The sequence below is a fragment of the Pleurodeles waltl genome, chromosome 5 (assembly GCF_031143425.1).
Source record: "Pleurodeles waltl isolate 20211129_DDA chromosome 5, aPleWal1.hap1.20221129, whole genome shotgun sequence".
NCBI lineage: Eukaryota > Metazoa > Chordata > Amphibia > Caudata > Salamandridae > Pleurodeles > Pleurodeles waltl.
The window spans coordinates 132,719,153-132,740,300 of record NC_090444.1 but is presented as its reverse complement, the minus strand read 5'-3'; the positions used below and the strand labels follow the sequence as shown (position 1 = coordinate 132,740,300).

General features: G+C 50.1%; 1 protein-coding gene across 1 annotated transcript in view; it reads left to right on the top strand.

Moving 5' to 3' along the window:
- LOC138295473 (xanthine dehydrogenase/oxidase-like) overlaps positions 1–21,148 on the top strand; it is a 794,335-nt gene that overhangs the window by 708,867 nt on the left and 64,320 nt on the right. The gene's annotated exons all lie outside the window — the stretch shown is intronic.

The following is a 21,148-nucleotide window of genomic DNA, read 5'->3' as shown; positions in this document are numbered from 1 at the left end:
CAATTATTAGACCAAACATCACATATCAGTGGTATTCTGCTACCTTAGGTGTTGTCAGAACGTTACACATTAGTTACTCTGCGAACTAGGAGTAGTCACATATAACACACAGGTTACTCAGTATTCTGCAACATAAGCAGTAGTCAGGAAACACGTTATTACACCAAAGCACTTGTCATAAGAATATCATAAACGCCCCTATTAGGAACATTATAAAACGTATGGCAAGTCAGAAAAACATATTAGCATGTTATGCCCATAAAAGGAACATTTGCATACACATATTAAACATCATGCAACAGGTAGGCAACATATAGATCAATAAAAAGTCTCTAAAAAGAACTTATGATCTATATATTGTCTTTTGGTAGTACTTGGTTTAAGATGAAGGCACTTCCAGTGCCCAAAGAACGAAGAAGGGGCCCCCGGTGCTCCTCTGTGCAATGCGGGGGCCTCCTGAGAACTTTGGGGTAGAGGTCACACACCCCCTCTGCACTACTGATGGGCCCCTTCTGGGGCCTGTGATTGCTGGGGGGCACCCGGGCCTCCACCGGCCCTCACGAGGGGGGGGGGCCAGGGTTAGCAGTTACTTTTTGTAAAGGAAAGGGGCGCTATGCACCCCCTCTGGTTTCAAGAACGGGCCCCTCCTGGAGCCCGCGATTGCTGAGGGCCCCCCTCCGAGCCTTCACTGGCCCTCCAACAAGGGGGGGGGGGGCAACATTCAGGCAAGGGCCCACATGGGGCCAGTGGTGCAGGAGAGCCTCCGGCAAAGCTTCCGCCCCACCCACGGTCGAACAGAAACTCTTTTGTATCTCAGGAGCGATCACGCTCCTAACGCAGGGCATAGGGGAGGGGGATTCTCCCTCACCTCCAGTGTCCTGCTTCCAGAGCGGCCCCGGGATCCAAAGGGAGACCTCTGATGAGGTCTTTCTTTCTCCTAGGGCCGCTGGTAGGCACTCGCCCGCACCCGGTCTGGTGCACGAGTGTCCTCGTCTCTCCTCCCGGCTTGCGGCGGACTTGGACCCAAGTATAGGCCTTCTGGTGCCCCGGGGGCACTCCTTGGAGCGATCCTCGCCCTGGGGCCACCGCTAGGAGCACGCTTGCTCCAAATTCAGTTTTGCATTTTGCTTCGTGTCCGGGGGGGGCACAGAAATCAGTGCGACTCCGGCACTACATTTGATACAGCCTGGGTCGCGGCGGTGATGTTTTTCCCAGCAATGTAAAGCACTTTTCAAGTGCTAGAAGAATAAAAGTGGCATCGCTTTTCCATTTCAGCGCTAAGCCTCTAAAATATAAAGCGCTTTCCAAAAGCTTGGTCTGGCTAAGTGTTGAAGCACTCCTGGTGCTTCACTGTGTGGCAGGGGTGAGGGGCCAAAGCACCCTGCCCCTGTGGAGTAGACATTAAGGAGCAGGCCCACAGGCGAGGGGGCCCAGCAACAGACCAGCACACAGAGGATGCAAGCAGGTGGCAAGTCTTTACAGTGACCAAGCAGGTCACAGGTCAGAAGCAGCAGTCCATGGCGGTTCCTGGTGAGTCCTTCCAGCCCTTTGTGTCCAGTTCCAAAATAATTCCAAGAGTCTCCAAATTGTGGGGGAAATTCCCCTATACTTATACTCAGTCCTTAAAGTGTTTTACAATGGTGGGGGAGAGGAGGTTCCAACCAGTTACAACTGGTTCTGGGAGTGCCCCCTCTCTCCTCCAGGACAGGCTCCAAACATCAGTTGGGGGTAGATGACCCTATTGTGCGAGGCCAGGGCACAGCCTTTACAAATGTAGGTGTGCCTCGCCTCTCCCTTCTCGCAGCCCAGGAAGACTATTCAGTATGCAGATGCACCTCTGTGACACCTCCACCCTCCCTGTGTACAGGCTGTCTGAAAAGTATGCACAAAGCCCAACTGTCATCCCGCCCAGACGTGGATTGGAGTCAAGCTGCAAAACACCAGAGTCATAAGCACAGAAAAATGTGCACTTTCTAGAAGTGGCATTTCTGTAATAGTAATAAAAAATAGACCTACACCAGTAAGCAGCATTTATTATCACCATTACAACCATACCAAACATGCCTACGCTACCCCTCATAAATCAGTGTTCTGCTTTCCTGCTCTTATCTCATAACCAAGCTTACAGAACCTCTCTGGAATGCACTTCTGAGTTTAAAGAAGACATTTAGAGGGTCATTCTGACGACCACGGGAGCACCGCCAACAGGCTGGCGGTGCTCCAACGAGCATTCTGACCGCGGCGGTTCAGCCGCGGTCAGAAGCGGAAAGTCAGCGGTCTCCCGCTGACTTTCCGCTGCTCGTGTGAATCCTCCATGGCTGCGGAGCGTGCTCCGCAGCCATGAGGATTCTGACCCCCCCTACCGCCATCCTGTTCATGGCGGGAAAGCCGCCATGAACAGGATGGCGGTAGGGGGGGGTCGCGGGGCCCCTGGGGGCCCCTGCCGTGCCCATGCCAATGGCATGGGCACGGCAGGGGCCCCCGTAAGAGGGCCCCGCAAAGTATTTCAGTGTCTGCCTTGCAGACACTGAAATACGCGACGGGTGCCACTGCACCCGTCGCACCTTCCCACTCCGCCGGCTCGATTACGAGCCGGCATCCTCGTGGGAAGGTCGTTTTCCCCTGGGCTGGCGGGCGGTTTTTCAGCAACCGCCCGCCAGCCCAGGGGAAAACTTGTAATACCCGCCGCGGTCTTTTGACCGCGGCGCGGTATTTTCGAGGGCGGCATCCTGGCGGGCGGCCTCCGCCGCCCGCCAGGGTCATAATGAGGCCCTTATTGTTGTTAATTCCCCACCCACAAGTTCCTGAGAGACGAAATTAGTAGATTGGAAGCACACGTTCACAAGTAGTCGCAGCAATTAAAGCAAAATATATCAAAGTACTTCTCAGTTGCAATGTACACAGCAAATAGATGTGATTATATTATAGTATAACTGCAAAGCATAAAAGTCAAATTCATCACCGTATGGGCAAGGCGGTAGGGCCTATACTCAGCTTCATCTTTCTGGGGTCTGCAAGTTGATGACTCCGGTCAACTGCGAGAAAGAGATTCTCAACCAAACGGGAGACGGGCAACTGACGTCTAGTTCCCGTCTGAAGTCAAGCAGATTCAAATCTAACTCTCTGTAGCCCAGAGTCATCCTTAAAAGCAAACTCAGTGTGAGAGCTGAGTAACCTTGGAGAGGGGCCAATTCTCCTGAGCTCACTCGCTCTCAGACTGGATTGCGAGGTAAACACAAAATCTACGTGATCTTATCGGCTAAGGTCTGGTGTGAAGAAAACAGCTTGGTCCATCTTGTGGAAAAACACAGCTTGGAAAAACACAGCTCATCTGCGATGTCTCAACTGCAATGTCTAACCCCACGGTAAAGCCAATAGGCAGCTAACCTAAATATGAAATGTAATGTCTAATGCCATATCAAAGCCAATAGACAGCTAAACTGAATATCAAATGTAATGTCTAATGTCATGTCAAAGCCAATAGGCAGCTAAACTGAATACAGAATGTAATGGCTAATGCCATGTCAAAGCCAAAAGGCACCTAAACTGAACAAAACATATAGGGGGTCATTACAACATTGGCGGTAAAAGGCGCTTACCGCCGTGCAGAAGACCGCCAATACACCGCCGCGGCCACGGAATTCCGCCACAGCTATTATGACATACAGCTCGGAATCTGCCGAAATTCAGACACCCACACAACTCCGCCACACCAAAGGTCAGTGATAAACTGGCGAAAACAAAACCTCCACGCCAACAGAAACACGCCCATGCTATTACGACCCATGAATCCACGCGGCGGTCTTTCAACCGCGGTATTCCATTGGCGGTACACACCGCCGCGCTCAAAATACACACACATCTCCAAAACACCGCCACATTGGACAATTCAAAATACACACACCTGATACACATACACACACCACTCCCACACACCCAATACTATATAAATCACACACCCACATCACCCGCAAACCCCTACGACTGAAAAATCACGAACGAAGGCCAGAGAGAGAGCACAGAATAGATAACCCCATCACACAGAGGCACACAACACCATCACCCACACAACATCCACGCACCAAACACCACACACCACTACACATCACAACACTCATCACCACATACACCACCCCACACATCACACACACCACCCCATGTCACGCCACAGACACCCCCGCTTCTCCGAGGAGGAGCTCAGGGTCATGGTGGAGGAAATCATCCGGGTAGAGCCACAGCTATTTGGCTCACAGGTACAGCACACATCAATAGCCAGGAAGATGGAGCTATGGCGCAGAATAGTGGACAGGGTCAACGCCGTGGGAATGCACCCAAGAAATAGGGAGGACATCAGGAAGAGGTGGAACGACCTACGGGGGAAGGTGTGTTCAACGGTCTCCAGGCACAACATCGCGGTGCAGCGGACTGGAGGCGGACCTCCACCTCCTCCCCCACAACTAACAACATGGGAGGAGCAAGTCTTGACCATCATGCATCCAGAGGGCCTCGGAGGAGTCGGTGGAGGATGGGACACTGGTAAGTCAAATCTTAACTATCATATCCCCCACCCTACCTGCATGCTCTCACACACCCCCACCCTCACCCCCTCCCCTATCACTCCAACTCCTCACTAATGTACTAATAACACAAACCACACATCCCAAAACCAAGCCCTGCATGACACAACTAAGCATGGTCACCCCTCACTAAAGCATGCTCACTGCACATACCCAGAACAACCCCCTAACCATCATCACACAAGCCCCCACACAGGAATGCTTGCACTGGGGTACACAGACACCCACCCATTGCACACCATCACACACACATGCAATAATCATGCTCTTATGCCCCTGCAGGAACCCGAAGGACCGTCACCACACCAGAGGGTCCAGACAACACCACTCCACCCCCAGAAGAGGCCCACAGTGACAATAGCAGCTCTGCCCTACTGGATCCTGATGACCAGCCCGGACCATCGTGGGCCTCGGGACAGTCGGTTCCCCTTGCACAGGCACAGCCCAACACTGACCTTCACCCTCTGGTAACACCAGCACAGCACCCACCCAGCGGGCCCAAACCTCCCTACCCAGGACAGGTCAATCAGCGGTGTGTCCACCACTACATGGAACCCAGGATAACCCACCACCCCAACAACAACAGGGACCGGGGGGCAGTGGTAGTGGGCACACGGTCCAGGGGACGGAGGCACAGGAACACAGGGGAACTGGGAGGGCTGCTGTGCGACAGGGGGCGGACAGGCCAAGGAAACCCACTCTCCACGAGGCCCTCTCCTCCATCATGGGAGCCTACCACCACTCCCAGGAGTCGATGGTGACGGTCCTGGCCAAGTTTCAGGAGACCCTGCGCCTGCAGGAGGAACAGAATTTGGGGTTCAGGGAGGAGCTCAGGACCATCAGCTCCGCCTTGGGCACCATCGTAGGGGTGCTGAAGGACATACAGAACACCATGAGGGACACCGTGGCACTCCAAGGGGCCCCTGACACTAGCCAGGACGATGAACTGCCTACCACCTCCGCCGGCGCTAGTGGACAGGACGCCCCGCCACAGGACCAACACACCAGCACCCCACCACCTGCAGACGGACAACCACCACGCAAGAGGTCCCTGAGATCCAGGAACAGGACAGAGCAAGATGGCAAGACCCCCGCCAGGAAATGAGACCACCCTGTTTGTCCTCCCACTGTACCACCTTGTTACCCTGTCCATACTTAAACTGCCCCAGCTCCACTTCCTATGCCCAGATGGGCAGTGCATCTGTGAGACTAATAGACTGGACTCTGCCATGGACATTCCTACGCCATAACCCATCCTCTTTTTACAACCCCCTCACATTTCTGAGCACTTCAATAAACACCCTTGAAACACAAAACAATCTTGAGTCAGTCTGTGATTTACTAATTATGTATTATCAATGACAGTGTCATAATGCGTTTCCCATTGTAAGGCTAACATACCTATGTCACACATCACAAATCCTTGAAGGATGCAAGCAGATGACACGTTGGTAACCACACCTGTGAAACCGTAATGGAAAGGTACAACTCAGTTACCAAGTAGTGTTTGAAATCGACAAACCGGATAGAGGTAGACGTGTGAAAGTTAATGTAATGTTAAACATGAAAATGTTCTCACCTGTGTGTCACTGGAAATATTGCTGTATGCCTGACTCCCTGTTGTCGTTGTCTTCTTCCTCAGCTTCCTCCTCATCACTGTCCACAGGCTCCACAGCTGCAACAACACCGTCATCTGGATCATCCTCCTGCAGAAAAGGCACCTGGCGTCGCAAAGCCAAATTATGGAGCAGGCGATGATGATCTCGCACACCTTCTTCGTGAGTAGAATAGGGATCCACCTGTCATATGGAGGCACCTGAACCTGGCCTTCAGGAGGCCGAAGGTGCGTTCGATCACCCTCCTAGTCCGCCCATGGGCCTCAGTGTAGCGTTCCTCTGCCTTGGTCCTGGGATTCCTCACTGGGGTCAATAGCCAGGAAAGGTTGGGGTAACCAGAGTCCCCTAATAGCCATACACGGTGCCTCTGGAGTTGACCCATCATATCAGGGATGCTGCTAATTCGCAGGATGTAAGCGTCATGCACTGAGCCAGGGAACATAGCATTTACCTGCGAGATGTACTGGTCTGCCAAACATACCATCTGGACATTCATTGAATGATAACTCTTCCTGTTCCTATACACCTGTTCACTCCTGTGGGGTGGGACCAGAGCTACATGGGTCCCATCAATGGCACATATGACGTTGGGGATATGTCCAAGGGCATAGAAGTCACCTTTCACTGTAGGCAAATCTGCCACCTCAGGGAAAATGATGTATCTCCGTACGTGTTTCAGCAGGGCAGACAGCACTCTGGACAACACGTTGGAAAACATAGGCTGGGACATCCCTGATGCCATGGCCACTGTTGTCTGAAAAGACCCACTTGCAAGGAAATGGAGCACTGACAGCACCTGCACATCAGGGGGGATTCCAGTCGGATGGCGGATTGGTGACATCAGGTCTGGCTCCAACTGGGTACATAGTTCCTCGATTGTGGCACGGTCAAACCGGTAGGTGACGATGACATGTCGCTCTTCCATTGTCAACAGGTCCACCAGCGGTCGGTACACAGGAGAATTCCGCCATCTTCTCAACTGTCCCAGCTGACGGTGCCTACGAAGGACAACAGCGAAGAACCAGTCATTATTCCTTCAGGTATGTACCCACAGTTACACACAAGACTACACCACTCACAGAACCCTTCCTGTATGTGTGTTGAGTGTAGGCCTAGCTATGTGTGACGCAGAGGTAAATGAAGCCATGTGGCCCCTGAAATGGCGGCTGCCTGACCTCTAAACTGGGACAATGTGATTGTGGGGTAACTGCGCTGACGTTGCACACCGTCGCGGTAGGCGGTCGTAGACCGCGGCGCAATGCTGCATTGGTTAACTTTGGACCCAATGAACAGGTGCGCCGGCATTGATGATTCGCACCGCCGCGGACGTCACCGCCATTTTCTATCTGTTCAATCACTAGATACCTGACCTTCGACAGGAGAGTCAGTAAGTGCTGCTGTGACCTCGGTCTGGAAGCGACGATGGCTGCTGCGTCTGGGGGAAGGGGCCCTGCCTTCACTGCACAGGAGTTGGAGAAACTGGTAGACGGGGTCCTCCCCCAGTACACGCTACTCTACGGTCCTCCAGACCAACAGGTTAGTAAACAGGGAGCACGTGGTATGGGCTAGGCCTGGGTGGAGAGGGCTGGTTGGAAGAGGGAAGGGGGCAGAGTTCATAGTACATTAATGCATGGGAATGAATGGGCCACATGGCCAGAGTAGGGAGGGGGCCACTCACAACGACGGTGCAGTTGTTAATGACTGTTCCTCTTTCCTTGTGCATGTCATGTAGGTCAGCACCCACCAGAAGAGGGACATTTGGCATGCCATCGCCAAGGAGGTCCGGACCCTGGGGGCCCACCAGAGACGGGGCACTCACTGCCGTAAGAGATGGGAGGACATTCGCCGCTGCAGCAAGAAGATGGCGGAGGCTCAGCTGGGGATGGCCTCCTAACGTGGGAGGGGTGCCCGTCGCACCATGACCCCCCTGATGTTCCGGATCCTGGCGGTGGCCTACCCAGAGTTGGATGGGCGCTTGAGGGCATCACAGCAGACACAAGGGGGTGAGTACACTCTCATTCTGCGGACTTTGCGCACAGTGGAGGTGTCTGGGTGGAGGAGGTGGGCTGTGGGTGTCCCTAGGCCAGGGCTAGTTCGGTAGACAAGGCCCCTCCGTAATGTTGGCCATATGGCACTCTACCCCACCTCAGCAGAGTGCCAAGTCGAGGTATAGTTGCCCCTGTGGCATCCATGTGCGCAGATGTCCACCATTGCCATGTAGGCCATATCCCAGGAATTGCATGTGCAGAGGGCAGGAGCACGGCGTAATGCAGGGGGCTGCTGTGTCTGTCTTGTCCGCCAATGGTAGCGGTATGCCATGCACTAAAACTCTCTTTCTTCTGTCTCCCCCCCCTTTTTCTGCTTTCCCTGTCCTTTTGTACATCAGCATCATCAGGCGGAGGTACAGTGGCACCGGAGCACGAGGGAGCTGCATCCCACATGGCCATGGAGGGCCACACCACGGACTCTGAATGCACCAGTGGCACGGAGGGCGAGGGAAGCTTCACGTCGGCCACCGGATCACCAAGCAGCGACACGGACTCGTCCGCCGATGGGGGCTCCCTTGTGGTGGCGGCACCATATGTGCGCCCCACTTCTACAGGTACAGCCGCCACCTCCCCTACCAGCACCGCCCTCCCAGCAGCCCCTCAGCGTTCGCCCCGTGCCCGCTCACCCAGGAGGGTGGGCATCACCTTCGCCCCAGGCACCTCAGGCCCTGCCGCAGTCACCCCTGCTGCCCTCAGTGAGGAGGCCATTGACCTCCTCAGGTCACTCACTGTTGGACAGTCTACCATTGTGAATGCCATCCAGGGTGTAGAACGAGAGTTGCAACACGGTTATGCATTCCTGGAGGGCATTCATTCTGGTCAGGCAGCGAACCCTGCAATCTCTGGCCTCAGCACTGATGGCAGCCATTGTCCCTGTGTCTAGCCTCCCCCTCCAACCTCCTCCACCCAGACCCAATCTCCTGTACACCAGCCCATCCCAAGCAAACCTACAGACCAGCATGCACACAAGTCAGCACACACAGGGAGCTCAAGCAAACATAGGCACCACACAACCCACAGGCACTCATGCAAGCCTCACCCACGTACAGACACAGCAACATCCACTGCCTCCACTGTGTCCCCCTCCTCCTCTTCTCCCTCCTCCCTCCCAGTCTCGTCTACACACACACCTGCATGCACCACATCTACAGGCACCATGAATCGCACAAGGAGACCCAGCACCACAAGCCGCTCACCTGCACTCACCACCTCCACTCCCATTTACACGTCCCCTGTGTCCTCTCCCAGTGTGTCTGTGACGCCCCCTCCCAAAGTACACAAACGCCGGCAATCACTCACCCAACATCCATCCACCTCACGACAGCCTCCAGTACCTGCACCTGCACCCAAAACACCTAAAGTGACACCTCCGACAACCACTTTCTCTTCCTCCACTCCCAGGCCCCCTCCAACTACCCATCCCAGTGTTCGTCAGAAACTGTCCCTCTGTAAAGTTGACCTTTTTGCCCCCACCCCCCCTCCAATTCATCAGTCCCGTCGTAGCGCCTCAGCCAAAAAGCCTCCAATACCAGTGGTGCCTGTTCAAGGTTTGTGGAGTGCACCGGCCACCAGGGCAGGCAGTATGACCCAGAACCAAGGCACTGGCAGCCCACCCCCTGTAAAGGCTCTAAAATTGGAGAGTGGACGACGGGACCGTGTGAAGACTCCTGGTGGGAAAACAACTGACATGGGTTCCAAGGGGATTGGAGAGTCAGCTGTGACTCCACCAAAGGTGGGGAAGGGCCAGAGGAAGTCTGCCCAGCCTGTTGTGAGTGTCACGGCGGAGAAGTGCGCCATCATTTCCGGCGGTCGAGACACAACCGCCAGCACCGTCGTCACTGGTCCAGAGACCACCGCCAGAGTCATTGCCCAGGAGGGCACAAGTATCGTCAGTGGTCAGGAGACCACCGCCAGAGTCACAGCCCAGGAGGGCCCAAGTATCGTCAGTGGTCAGGAGACCACCGCCGGAGTCACAGCCCAGGAGGGCACAAGTATCGTCTCTGGTCCAGAGACCACTGCCGGAGTCACAGCCCAGGAGGGCACAAGTATCGTCACTGGTCCAGAGACCACCACCGGAGTCACAGCCCAGGAGGGCACAAGTATCGTCACTGGTCAGGAGACCACCGCCAGAGTCATTGCCCAGGAGGGCACAAGTATCGTCACTGGTCCAGAGACCACCACCGGAGTCACAGCCCAGGAGGGTACAAGCATCGTCACTGGTCAGGAGACCACCGCCGGAGTCACAGCCCAGGAGGGCCCCGGCTGCCACAGCCCAGGTGGGCTATGATGGAACGTCATGCCACACACCAATGCCCAGTGTAGGGAACGTCATCCCACACACCAATGTCCGTACCAGAACCGCCATGGCAAAGCACCGCTGAACAGTCCTGAACCGCCATGTCGAAGCACCGCGGAACAGGGCAAAGACCGCCATGGCAAAGCACCGCTGAACAGGGCAAAGACCGCCATGGCAAAGGACCGCTGAACAGGGCAAAGACCGCCAGGGCAAAGACCGCCATGTCAAAGCACCACTGAACAGTCCTGAACCGCCATGTCGAAGCACCGCTGAACAGGGCAAAGACCGCCATGGAAAAGCACCGCTGAACAGTCCAGAACCGCCAGGTCGAAGCACCGCTGAACAGGGCAAAGACCGCCATGGCAAAGCACCGCTGAACAGTCCAGAACCGCCATGTCGAAGCACCGCTGAACAGGGCAAAGACCGCCATGGCAAAGCACTGCTGAACATGGCAAAGACCGCTATGGCAAAGCACCGCTGAACAGTCCTGAACTGCCATGTCGAAGCACCGCTGAACAGGGCAAAGACCGCCATGGCAAATCACCGCTGAACAGTCCTGAACCGCCATGTCGAAGCACTGCTGAACAGGGCAAGCACCGGGTAGGAATGAATAGACCGCCACATCAGGCATCCTTATCCCATGTGCAACTGGGACAGTGACAGGACAGGAACTTTCACGGGGAGACTCATCCAGTCTGGGCACCAGTCCCCCTCCAGAACCAGTGGAGACCTGCATCCACTCTGTCTGTCCTGCACAGGATGAAGCACTCTGGGCACCAGTCCCCCCCAGTACCAGTGGAGACCTGCATCTACTTGAGAGACTGTGGCTTTGCACTCCCCAGGATGGCACAGTGGACACCCCACCCACTGTAGAGACTTGAGAGACTGTGGCTTTGCACTCCCCAGGATGGCACAGTGGGCAAGCCACCCACTGTAGAGACTTGAGAGACTGTGGCTTTGCACTCCCCAGGATGGCACAGTGGGCACCCCACCCACTGTAGAGACTTGAAAGACTGTGGCTTTGCACTCCCCAGGATACATAAATGGGCATGGAGCCCCGTCATGGATCTGGCTTTGCAGTCATCCGGCTGAGGTGCCCCCCCCTTCCCTTCCCCCTGAGGTGCCTGTAGTACTTCTATCTGATGCCCCAGCAGTGTTCTCTCCGATTGTGGTCAGGTATCCTTTGTGGGCCTCGCCCATGCATTTTTGGACTGTTGGTGCACGGACATTGTTGTGTACATATCTTCACTACTTCTCGTACTGTATATAATTATGACTGATTTTCATATATATCTGTATATTTTTGTATGACATGTATATTGCCACATTACAATGTTTGACCGAATTTCGCTTTGTCTTTTCATTCTTCCGGGGGGATTGTAGATTGTTACTGTGATTTTTGTGAATGCATTGGTGTGTATGTTGTATAATGCGAGGTTGGGGGTGGGGGGGGGGTGTTTGGTGGGTGTCCCCCTAACTTTTGCCTCCCCCCTCCCCCATGTCGTAGGTGCAGTACTCACCGTTGTCTTCGGCGCCTACGTAGATGATGGTCGTAGAGGAGCAGAAACACAAGGGCAGGGAGTATTTGGAGTTCCGGGTCCATGGAGTCCTCGTTCCTCGTGGGATGTGTTCTGGTGTGCGTTTTCCCATTGCCAAAGCTGTTTCCGCCGTGTTTTTATCCACGGTGAATCCACCCCGGAAAAGGTGGCCGATTGGTGGGTTGTGATACTATGGGCGGTACATTGTGTTCCGCCTGTCTGTTGGCGGTGACCGCCGCGCTGCTTGTCTGTACCGCCGTGGCGGGCGGTGTGTTAAAGTGGCTGTCTTTGTTGGCGGCTCCCGCCAGGGTCATAATTCTCTTTTTTTGTCCACCGGCCTGTTGGCGGTCTTACTGCCGCTTTAACACCGTCCGCCAGGGTTGTAATGACCACCATAATGTGCTACTGGTGAACATTGAGCAACTAATATGCGCAGTGGTGAAACACAAAGTCATTGGTCAAACACAATTAATAGCATCCCAATCAGTTAATACCCCATACACATAAGGCAGGGCATTTCTAATGCAATCCTATGAGAAGGCAGCACTCACAGCAGTGAGACAACAAGTTAGGCTGTTTGTCACTACCAGGACAGGCCACACAACCTGGCACATGTCCTGCCTTCTACATACATGACACCCGGCCCATAGGGCTAGCTAGGGCCTACCTTAGTGGTGACTTACATGTAGTAAAAGGGAAGTTCTGGGCCTGGCAGGTAAATTTAGATACCAGGTCCCTGTGGCCGAAAACTGCACACACAGGCCCTGCGCTAGCAGTGCTGAGACAGGTTTGAAAGTCTACTTCAGTGGGTGGCGCAAGCAGCGCTGCAGGCCCACTAGTAGCATTTAATTTACAGGCCTTAGATATAGAGATACCACTGTACAATGGACTTATAGGTAAATTAAATATGCTAATTAGGTATAAGCCAACCATACCAACTTTAGATGGGAGAGCACCTGCACTTTAGCACTGGCCAGCAGTGATAAAGTGCTCAGAATCCTAGAGCCAACAGCGACAGGTCAAAAAAAATAGGAGGCAGGAGGCAAAAAGATTGGGGATGACCCTGCACAAGGAAAAAAGTCCAACAGTTTCCTTTTGATTCCTGTACTTAAAGTCCTGGATTTATAATGGAATGAACAGGACTACACGTGCTAGAATGCAAATATAAATTCTGTACTAGAAGAAGTGTTCATGGTAAGCGCTAGAGATCTTGAGAGTGTTTTGTGACACTCATGAAACTCAAGAAGGGCAACAATGTGAATTAAATGATCTCAAGGTGTCTTGCCACAGGAGGTCCACAACCCTTCCAGGAGGCTCCCAACACTTGAAGGAGGCCCCATTCAGCTCAAAACCAATACATACCTGTGAGTTATGGGAATCTGGAGGACCTCACATTACTTTCTACGGGGGAGCATCATTTTGCACTATGCCACTGTATATGGTGCACAATTGTACCACTGTAAACTGTTAATACAAATTGGGGAAAGCCAAAAAACCTCCAGAAATTTGACCTTGTGCTCTGTACTGTTCTGGGACAGTAAACTGCTTGATAAAGACATTAATATAAGGACAAAGAAAGCACAGCCTGGTGGAAAAGAGCACCACCTAAAAGTTGTACACAATCCTGAGGCTCCTGTACCTTTCCCCCTCGGCTCGGGTGCAGGTGAACGGCGTTCTCTCTTCACCATTACTGGTCCACAGAAGGACATGTCAGGGCTGTTCGTTGTCTCTGCTGCTCTTCGCTTTGGTCATGGAGCCACTGACTTGTCTGGTGCAGTGCAATGTGCGAATTCGGGGCTGGCGATGGACCGAGAGTGCGTAGAATAGAATTGCCCTCTACCCGGATAATGTCCTGTTGTTTCTTCATGAGCCTCGGGAATCGGGATCCAGAAGTCTGGAGATCCTCCAACTCTATTCGGAAGCCCCTGCTCTTCATGTTAATATCTGTATCAGTGGAGGTGTCTAGTAGTGCTGCAGCTGGCTGCTGGTGCCCCACATCCCACATCAATTCCCATCGTTCTGGTATCTGGGGATCCACATCTCCACAAAGCCCGATTTGGCTTGGTCATTGAACTTCCATCCCCTGAGTCTGACTTGCACACGTGGTCCCGACTGCCACTGAACCCCCTGGGGCACACTGCCCTTTTTAAAATATGTCTGCCTCCTTCCTTAAATACCCTAGCAAAATACCAATACCTGATCCCACAAGCATGGTTCCGGCCTCTGACCTCCAGGGTGAGGTCCTTCATCCGGGTGCACTGACGCCATTGGGTGGCCTTCGCATCCGCCCACAAATCAACCTTGCTGTCCCTGACTTATATGGCTGTTATATCGCGGCACACCTGGTCCCAGTGAATTAGTGGTTTGCAGGAGGATGGGATGATCCTACCTATCGGTTGGAGCTCCATCACATAGGTTTTAATGGGCTCCTTGACACTTTGGATAAGAGCCCCATAGCCTCCACATTACCATCCTGCACCCGGATCTCATTGCTTTGTTGGGTTTGCATTTTATAGGTTGGTCCTGGCATCTAACGGACATGATGCCCCTGCGGCAGGGAACCTGGCTAAGTCAGGGGGCAACTTTGGAAGGCTTCTTTAGCTGGTATTGCATATGCATTACATATCTGGGCGGTGTTCGGCAGAATGGCTCCCTGATGTCCTTACAGGAACTGCAGATCCAATATGACCTGTCTCGCACTCAGTTTTTCCATTTTCTTCAACTGCGTTACTCGCCCACCTCCCAATCTATGCACCGCTCCCTGAGTGCAGCCCCTTGGAGGCCAAACTACTGATAAGTGAACTGGGCGAGGGTGCGATCTCTATGATCTATTGCTCCCTAACAGTCAACACTCTGGACCTTCTCCTCCCCCTTCACCGCTGATGGTAAGCTTGCGTGGGCAATCTAGATGATGAGGACTTCCAGGATGCATGTATGGCCCCTCGGGAATTGGCGATCTCTGCGTGTTTGTTTGGTGCAGCTCAACTATCTCCATGCAACATTCTTATCTCCCCGACGGCTACAGCACATGAGACGTGCCGACCACTCAGTATGCAAATAAAGTGCCAAATAATGGTGTGGTCATGCCCGGCCCTCACACCCTAGTGGGCGGGAGTCTCACAAGCTTTCTGAGGTTCTTGGGCATCAAATTGACCTGGGTCCAAAGGAGGCCCTTTTAGGTATTCTGGAGGGCGTGGGTGACTCGCAAACAGAACACATCTTGATAGAGGTGGCCTCACTGATTGCAAAAACTGGACATTGCACAACAATGGAAGAATGGTAAGCCCCCAACTTTGAAAATATGTCACAGGGGAGTGGACTGGTGTGCCCGACAGGCGCAACTAATATACGCGCCTCGGGGCTGTCGCTGGAAACACAAACAATGGGGAAAATGGTGTGCTCATAATGGACTACTGCTAATAACGGTGGACTTATGAAACAGATGTTCTGTTAACTGCTTTCCATGGGCAGGTTTATCTTCTCTTCCATTTGTCAAATGAGGTGGCTGCTACTATGCATTGCAAAACTAATAAAGTTGGTTAAAAAAAAAAAAAGTTGTGCGCAATCCACGTGCACATTCAGTATGTTTGTACCAGCTCATCTACCAAGAGGTGAAAGAGTTACTATTGCTTTACACATCAAATTCAGTTTGACTGAGTTTTTCATTTAAGTGTGTTTCGCCACTCAAACCATTTAAAAGATGTAGCACAGACCTTGTTTACCTTCAGTTTTCTAATCCATATTTTTTCACTTCTGAAGTCAGAATTTACTGTTTTGTCCACAGCTATTGAGGAGGGCACAACTCTGTATGGGTCGGTAACTGAATCTGTCTGTGGTTGTTTTTGCTTGTTGAGGGTTCTTTTGACTCCTCATACACAAGGATATAGATCTTTTTCGGTAAACTCCTTTGATTGAAGCATTAGCTTCTACTCTTCATGTTCTCCTTCTGGCATTATTAAGTGTACTTTACTTTTTCATGAGGGATGAAATACCAAAAACCTTAAATTCTGGACCTCCCTTATTTAATCTACAGATGCTGAACAAGAATTTTAATTGGAGATGACCCTAGTTCCCGAACTTTGATGACTTATCCTTTCTGTGCTTGCTTTGCATCTTCTGGTCAGAATTTTACTTTTATCGTCTTACAGGGGCTAGCCACTATCTCCAATTTGTTTTAAGAACAAGCCACTTTTCTTGAGCCTCATTAGATCCTGTCCTCTGGTCAAATATTACCTCTCTTTCGGTTCTATTTTTTTAAAGTACGTATTTTTAAAATTATATATTATATATTTTGTAGAGCATCTGTATACCAACCATGGCTTGCTGGCACTACCTGAAACTAAGTATCATAAAGAGAGTAGGGGAGAACATGTTAGACAAACACCCAGGACTTGAACTATCCATGCAACTTTGAAGAGCTGTTGACTGGTAGATGTGCTAAAACAGTGAATTTCAAAACAAGGAATCCTGATCCTAGTGAGGGCACATCAGTTAGGAAAAGCTTGGTTCCAGTGAAAGAGTATGCACAAGACCCACATCTGGGCATGCCTGTCCTACTTAAGATGGCACACTAAAGTATACCAGTGGCTGAGATCAATTCAAACATTCCATCCATCACTGTTTTGTATACTTTAATGTGTTACCCTAAATGGGATGAGTATGTCCAGACATGGGGCATGTAAACACTTTCACCGGAACCAAGCTATACCTGGCTAATGAGCTCCAAATGGGGTGAAACCGGTCCTGGGTTGCTTGTGTTCAGGTAGGACCTGGTCTGGCAGTTTGTGCTGAACTGTTCTCAATGGAGCAGGGCCAAGACTGAATTGCATATGGCTGGATCCAGACTGAATTAGCATGGTATGCAAATAAGGATGAATTGGGATATGGCCCGAGTGATCGCCAGTGGCTGTGATTAATTCAAGCTTTCTGTCCATCACTTTTTAAAATATACTTGTGTGTGTGTGTTGCCCTCATTTGGATGGGTATGCTCAAACGTGGGTCCTGTAAACACTTCCATCAGAACCAAGCTATACCAGGCTGATGAGCCCTAACTAGGAAAACAGTCCTGGATTGCTTTTGTTCCTGTTCAGGGAGGACCTGGCCTGGCAGTTTGGACTGGGTTGTTTCTATTGGAGCAGGGCCAAGACTGATTTGCATATGTGTGTGTCTAATCTGAGATGGTATGGTGTGCAGATAACAACATATTAAGATGCAACCCTGAGTGATTACCAGCAGCTGAGATTAATTCAAGCATTTTATCCATCATGTTTTCATATAGTTTAGAATATCTTAGGAAAGACATCAGTAGTACTATATCTGCCCTTACCAACAGTAGAAAACTGGTTGAACATTTTGATGGAGCTCCTTCAGACCCCTATAACCATTGAATAAGCCACTACTTGGTGTAATTAATGCTGCTTTGAATAAACCCATCCAGCCTTAAACTGCCTGATTGCCATAAGGTATTGACCAGCCCCTGGGGTCCAGCCTTTCTCTCGGTCCATCTATCACCAGAAAAGTTGATGATGCAGGCCTCTTGGTGCACTAAATAAAATCTAAGTGCCTTCTTGAGAGCACCAGTAGATTTGGGAATCCAAAACATTGGAAGCAGTAGGCAAGATTGCGCTCTGCTTGCCTACTTGCAACATGATCAGTGCCAAATCTTCCAGGTGAGCTCAGGGGTAATATTGTCAAGGTAGTAAAAAATGGCCAAGACACTTCAAGGCAAATGTTCATATCAAGCCTGGATATAATGGTCTCTGTTTGTTATCAGGGTCAGCTTTATCAGTGGCCGTGAGAAGGCATGCATTGCTATGAGCGAGGTTTTCTGTGATGTATAGGCAACACTTATAGACGTGTCAATCAGTGGTATACGCCTGTTCAGAGAAAAAGACAATTCGGCTTTTGAGAGATTCAAGGCAGGGACGGTGACAGCTCAATCTTTGGGTCCTCCGTCCCCAGACAAGGACTTCAGACAATATGAGAACTTTGGGGCTTTTCTAGAGGATGCTCTTTTTGTCAGCAGTAGCAGCCATCTCAACTGGTATAGCAATCTTATACTTTCCTGTAACAGTAAAAGGACAGAGATAAAGGGAACAGCAGGCAAACTCTACAATCCCCCTTCTCCTCTTCCCTGGCATCACCCTGGAAGCTGCTTTAGCACTCCATTAAGTAGCAGGTTCGCCTGGTTGGACTGTAGGTGTATTCCTTTCTACAGTCTTGGAAGGTCATTACAAAAAAAAATAGGTGTTAACAGATAGTAAAAAAGGGAGTATGCACTATTCCAACAGGTTCCTCCCCAGATCCACCTGATTTAACCTCTTCACTTTTAGAATGGCCTTAGGCAGGAGCTAGCAGCCTGCTGCAGAAAAGGGATTTGGAGTTAGTCCCCGAGCAGAAATTGGGGCAAGTGTGCTACTCTCTCTACTTCCTGGTTCGAAGAAGGGCAGAGGTCTTCCGAAGATCCTAGATCCAGGGCTGGCCATAGTGCTGGCGGCGCCCTGTGCGACAGTGCTTGTTGGCGCCCCCCAATGACCACCTCTGCCACAGATTCCCTCCCTACCACCCTTTAACAGTGCCCTGCAAGTCTCCATAACCAGTCTCTCTCAAATGCATTTAATTAGTTTTGTAGCGCCACTCATTTCAGTGTAGGGTGTCCGAGCACTTTACATCGCACACACATTATACAGAGATAATCAATTGTAAGTGCGTAAATCAGTGTGTGAAAAATGTTACATAAGACAGAACTAAAAGATGTAGGAGTCACGTGTCATCCCTACTGGTAGGTTGTATAGTTTATCTGGAGAAGCAAAAACTCAGAATTTAAAATATAACACCGTGGTTGGGGGCTCTCTGTAGTAATAAGAATTGATTTATAACCAAATAAACCCTTTTTGCAACATTAGGATGATGAAAGACAGGGAAAAAATAATAATGTTTTAATCTATACTTTGAGGAATGCATGCAGTTCTTTGATGACAGTAGTTTACTGTTCTATATTAGGATTTTAACAGTAACCCACTGAATCATTTGCATTATATGCACTTTGGGATCCCTGGGCTACTTTAAAACTCCACGAGAGAAATCTCTGAACTCTGTCCAGGCAGAACATTAATCACCAGAGTTATCTTGACATTTTTATTGTTGTCTGAAAATTGCTGAAGGCAAGGAACACTGCAGTGGGGGCTTTTAAAACTATAATATACTTGCAAACACGGCGCCCCCTCCCAGAGTCGCAGCACCCAGTGCAGTGGCAATGGTCGCACCGCCCTAGAGCCAGCCCAGCCCAGACCACAGGCTCTTGATCTTTTACGTGCCCAAGAAAAAGTTCAGGATGTTGTCCCTAGATCAGGTACTGCTGGTGCTTGAACCAGAAGCCTGGATATTGTCTCTCTACTTAGGATATGGATTTCTACATATCAATCCTGCAGTCACTCAGGGGGTACTTGGGGTTCATGGTAGGCTCTATATAATTCTATTTTGCAGTTCTCCTGTTTGGGCTAACATTGGCACCTCAAATCTTTACCAAGGTGATGCTCATGATTGTGACACATGAATGCATATCAGTGATCTTAGTGTTCCTGTACCTTGATGAATGGCTGCTCAAGGCAGGTTCACTGCAGCTGGTGGAGGACCATCTAAAGACAACAACATCCCTGTTGTGCCACTTAAGGGTTTCTGTAAACCTACGCAAGTCTCTCCTAGACTCCTCACAACAACTCCTGGTTAGAGCGGCAGTACTGGAGACAACATCTCCAAGAACCTTTTCTCCTCCTCACAGGATCTGGGACATTCAGGAAACAATGTTGGTGTTTTGGGAGGGAGCTCAAACGTTGACCCTGTTGGTTTTTTGCCTGCTAGTCTGTTGGCTTCCTGTATCCCACTTGCCATGTACACACACTGGCATATCGGAGCGCTTCTGTTGTGCCGCCTTCAGTAGTGGTTCTCCTGGTACACTATAGTGGATTTATGTTGGTGGTCCATAGAGAAGCACCTGTCACAAGTGATGTCTTGATATCCTCCTTCAACAGTGATCGCACCCTGGGGTGCCATCCAGGAGTTATGGAGACCTTGCTCTCCAATGCAGGAAACTCTCCACATATACCTGGACAACTTGTGGGTGATTTGCATGGCCCTGAAAACCTTCTTTTCATCTCTTCTTGGCCAGTCTTCCAGAATCTTGAAGGACAGTACGAATGCTATGTGGTCTGTCAACAAGCTGGGAGAGGTGCTGAGACTATGGACTCCAGCATGCAACCATGCAATCTGGCTTGTCTCAATCCTCTTGGGAGGTTCTCTGAACTCCAGAGCCACTTCTATGACATATTATCGAGGTTCAATATATCAGAATACAAAACTATTGTGGCCACCATATAGAGGCCTAAAATATTTACTTTACATCAATACAATGTACAGTACAATATCAACTACAAGTATGTTGTGAAGAAAATTATCCAAAAATACATAGGAAATTTGAAAGGAATTAACATTAAAATTACTTTAAAAATACAAGTATATATAAAAAAGAAGCCCTAGTATTAAAAAAGAAATCTGTAATTGCACGTAAAATGTTACACAATACACACTCACATTATTAGCTAAATAAATCATTTTATTAAGCAGAAATGTAATTAAAATAGAACTCATGGAAATTTCTTATATCTATGCCTACGTCTATATACATAATTTTTTATATATATATATATATGTGTGTATGCATAGTTAATAAAATTAAACAATTACAATTATCAAATGTAATCGTTAAATCATGAAAATTCATTACTAAAACTAATATTTCTAAAAGAAATTACAAAAAACACTAAAATTATCAAAATACTACAACAAATACAAAAATTTTAGTACATTCAACTAAAACATATTTTTTAAATGACCACAAATACTAATATAAATGTAATCCTGAAAACATAAAGTATATACAAATTCAAAGCAAAGAAATACATTATTACAATTCTAACTCCAAATTAAAACCCCATGAACAAATGGTATATAAAACTAAAACAGAGAAAATAAAATGATTTACTCAAAATGTAACCTAAGCAACAGTAGGAAAAGT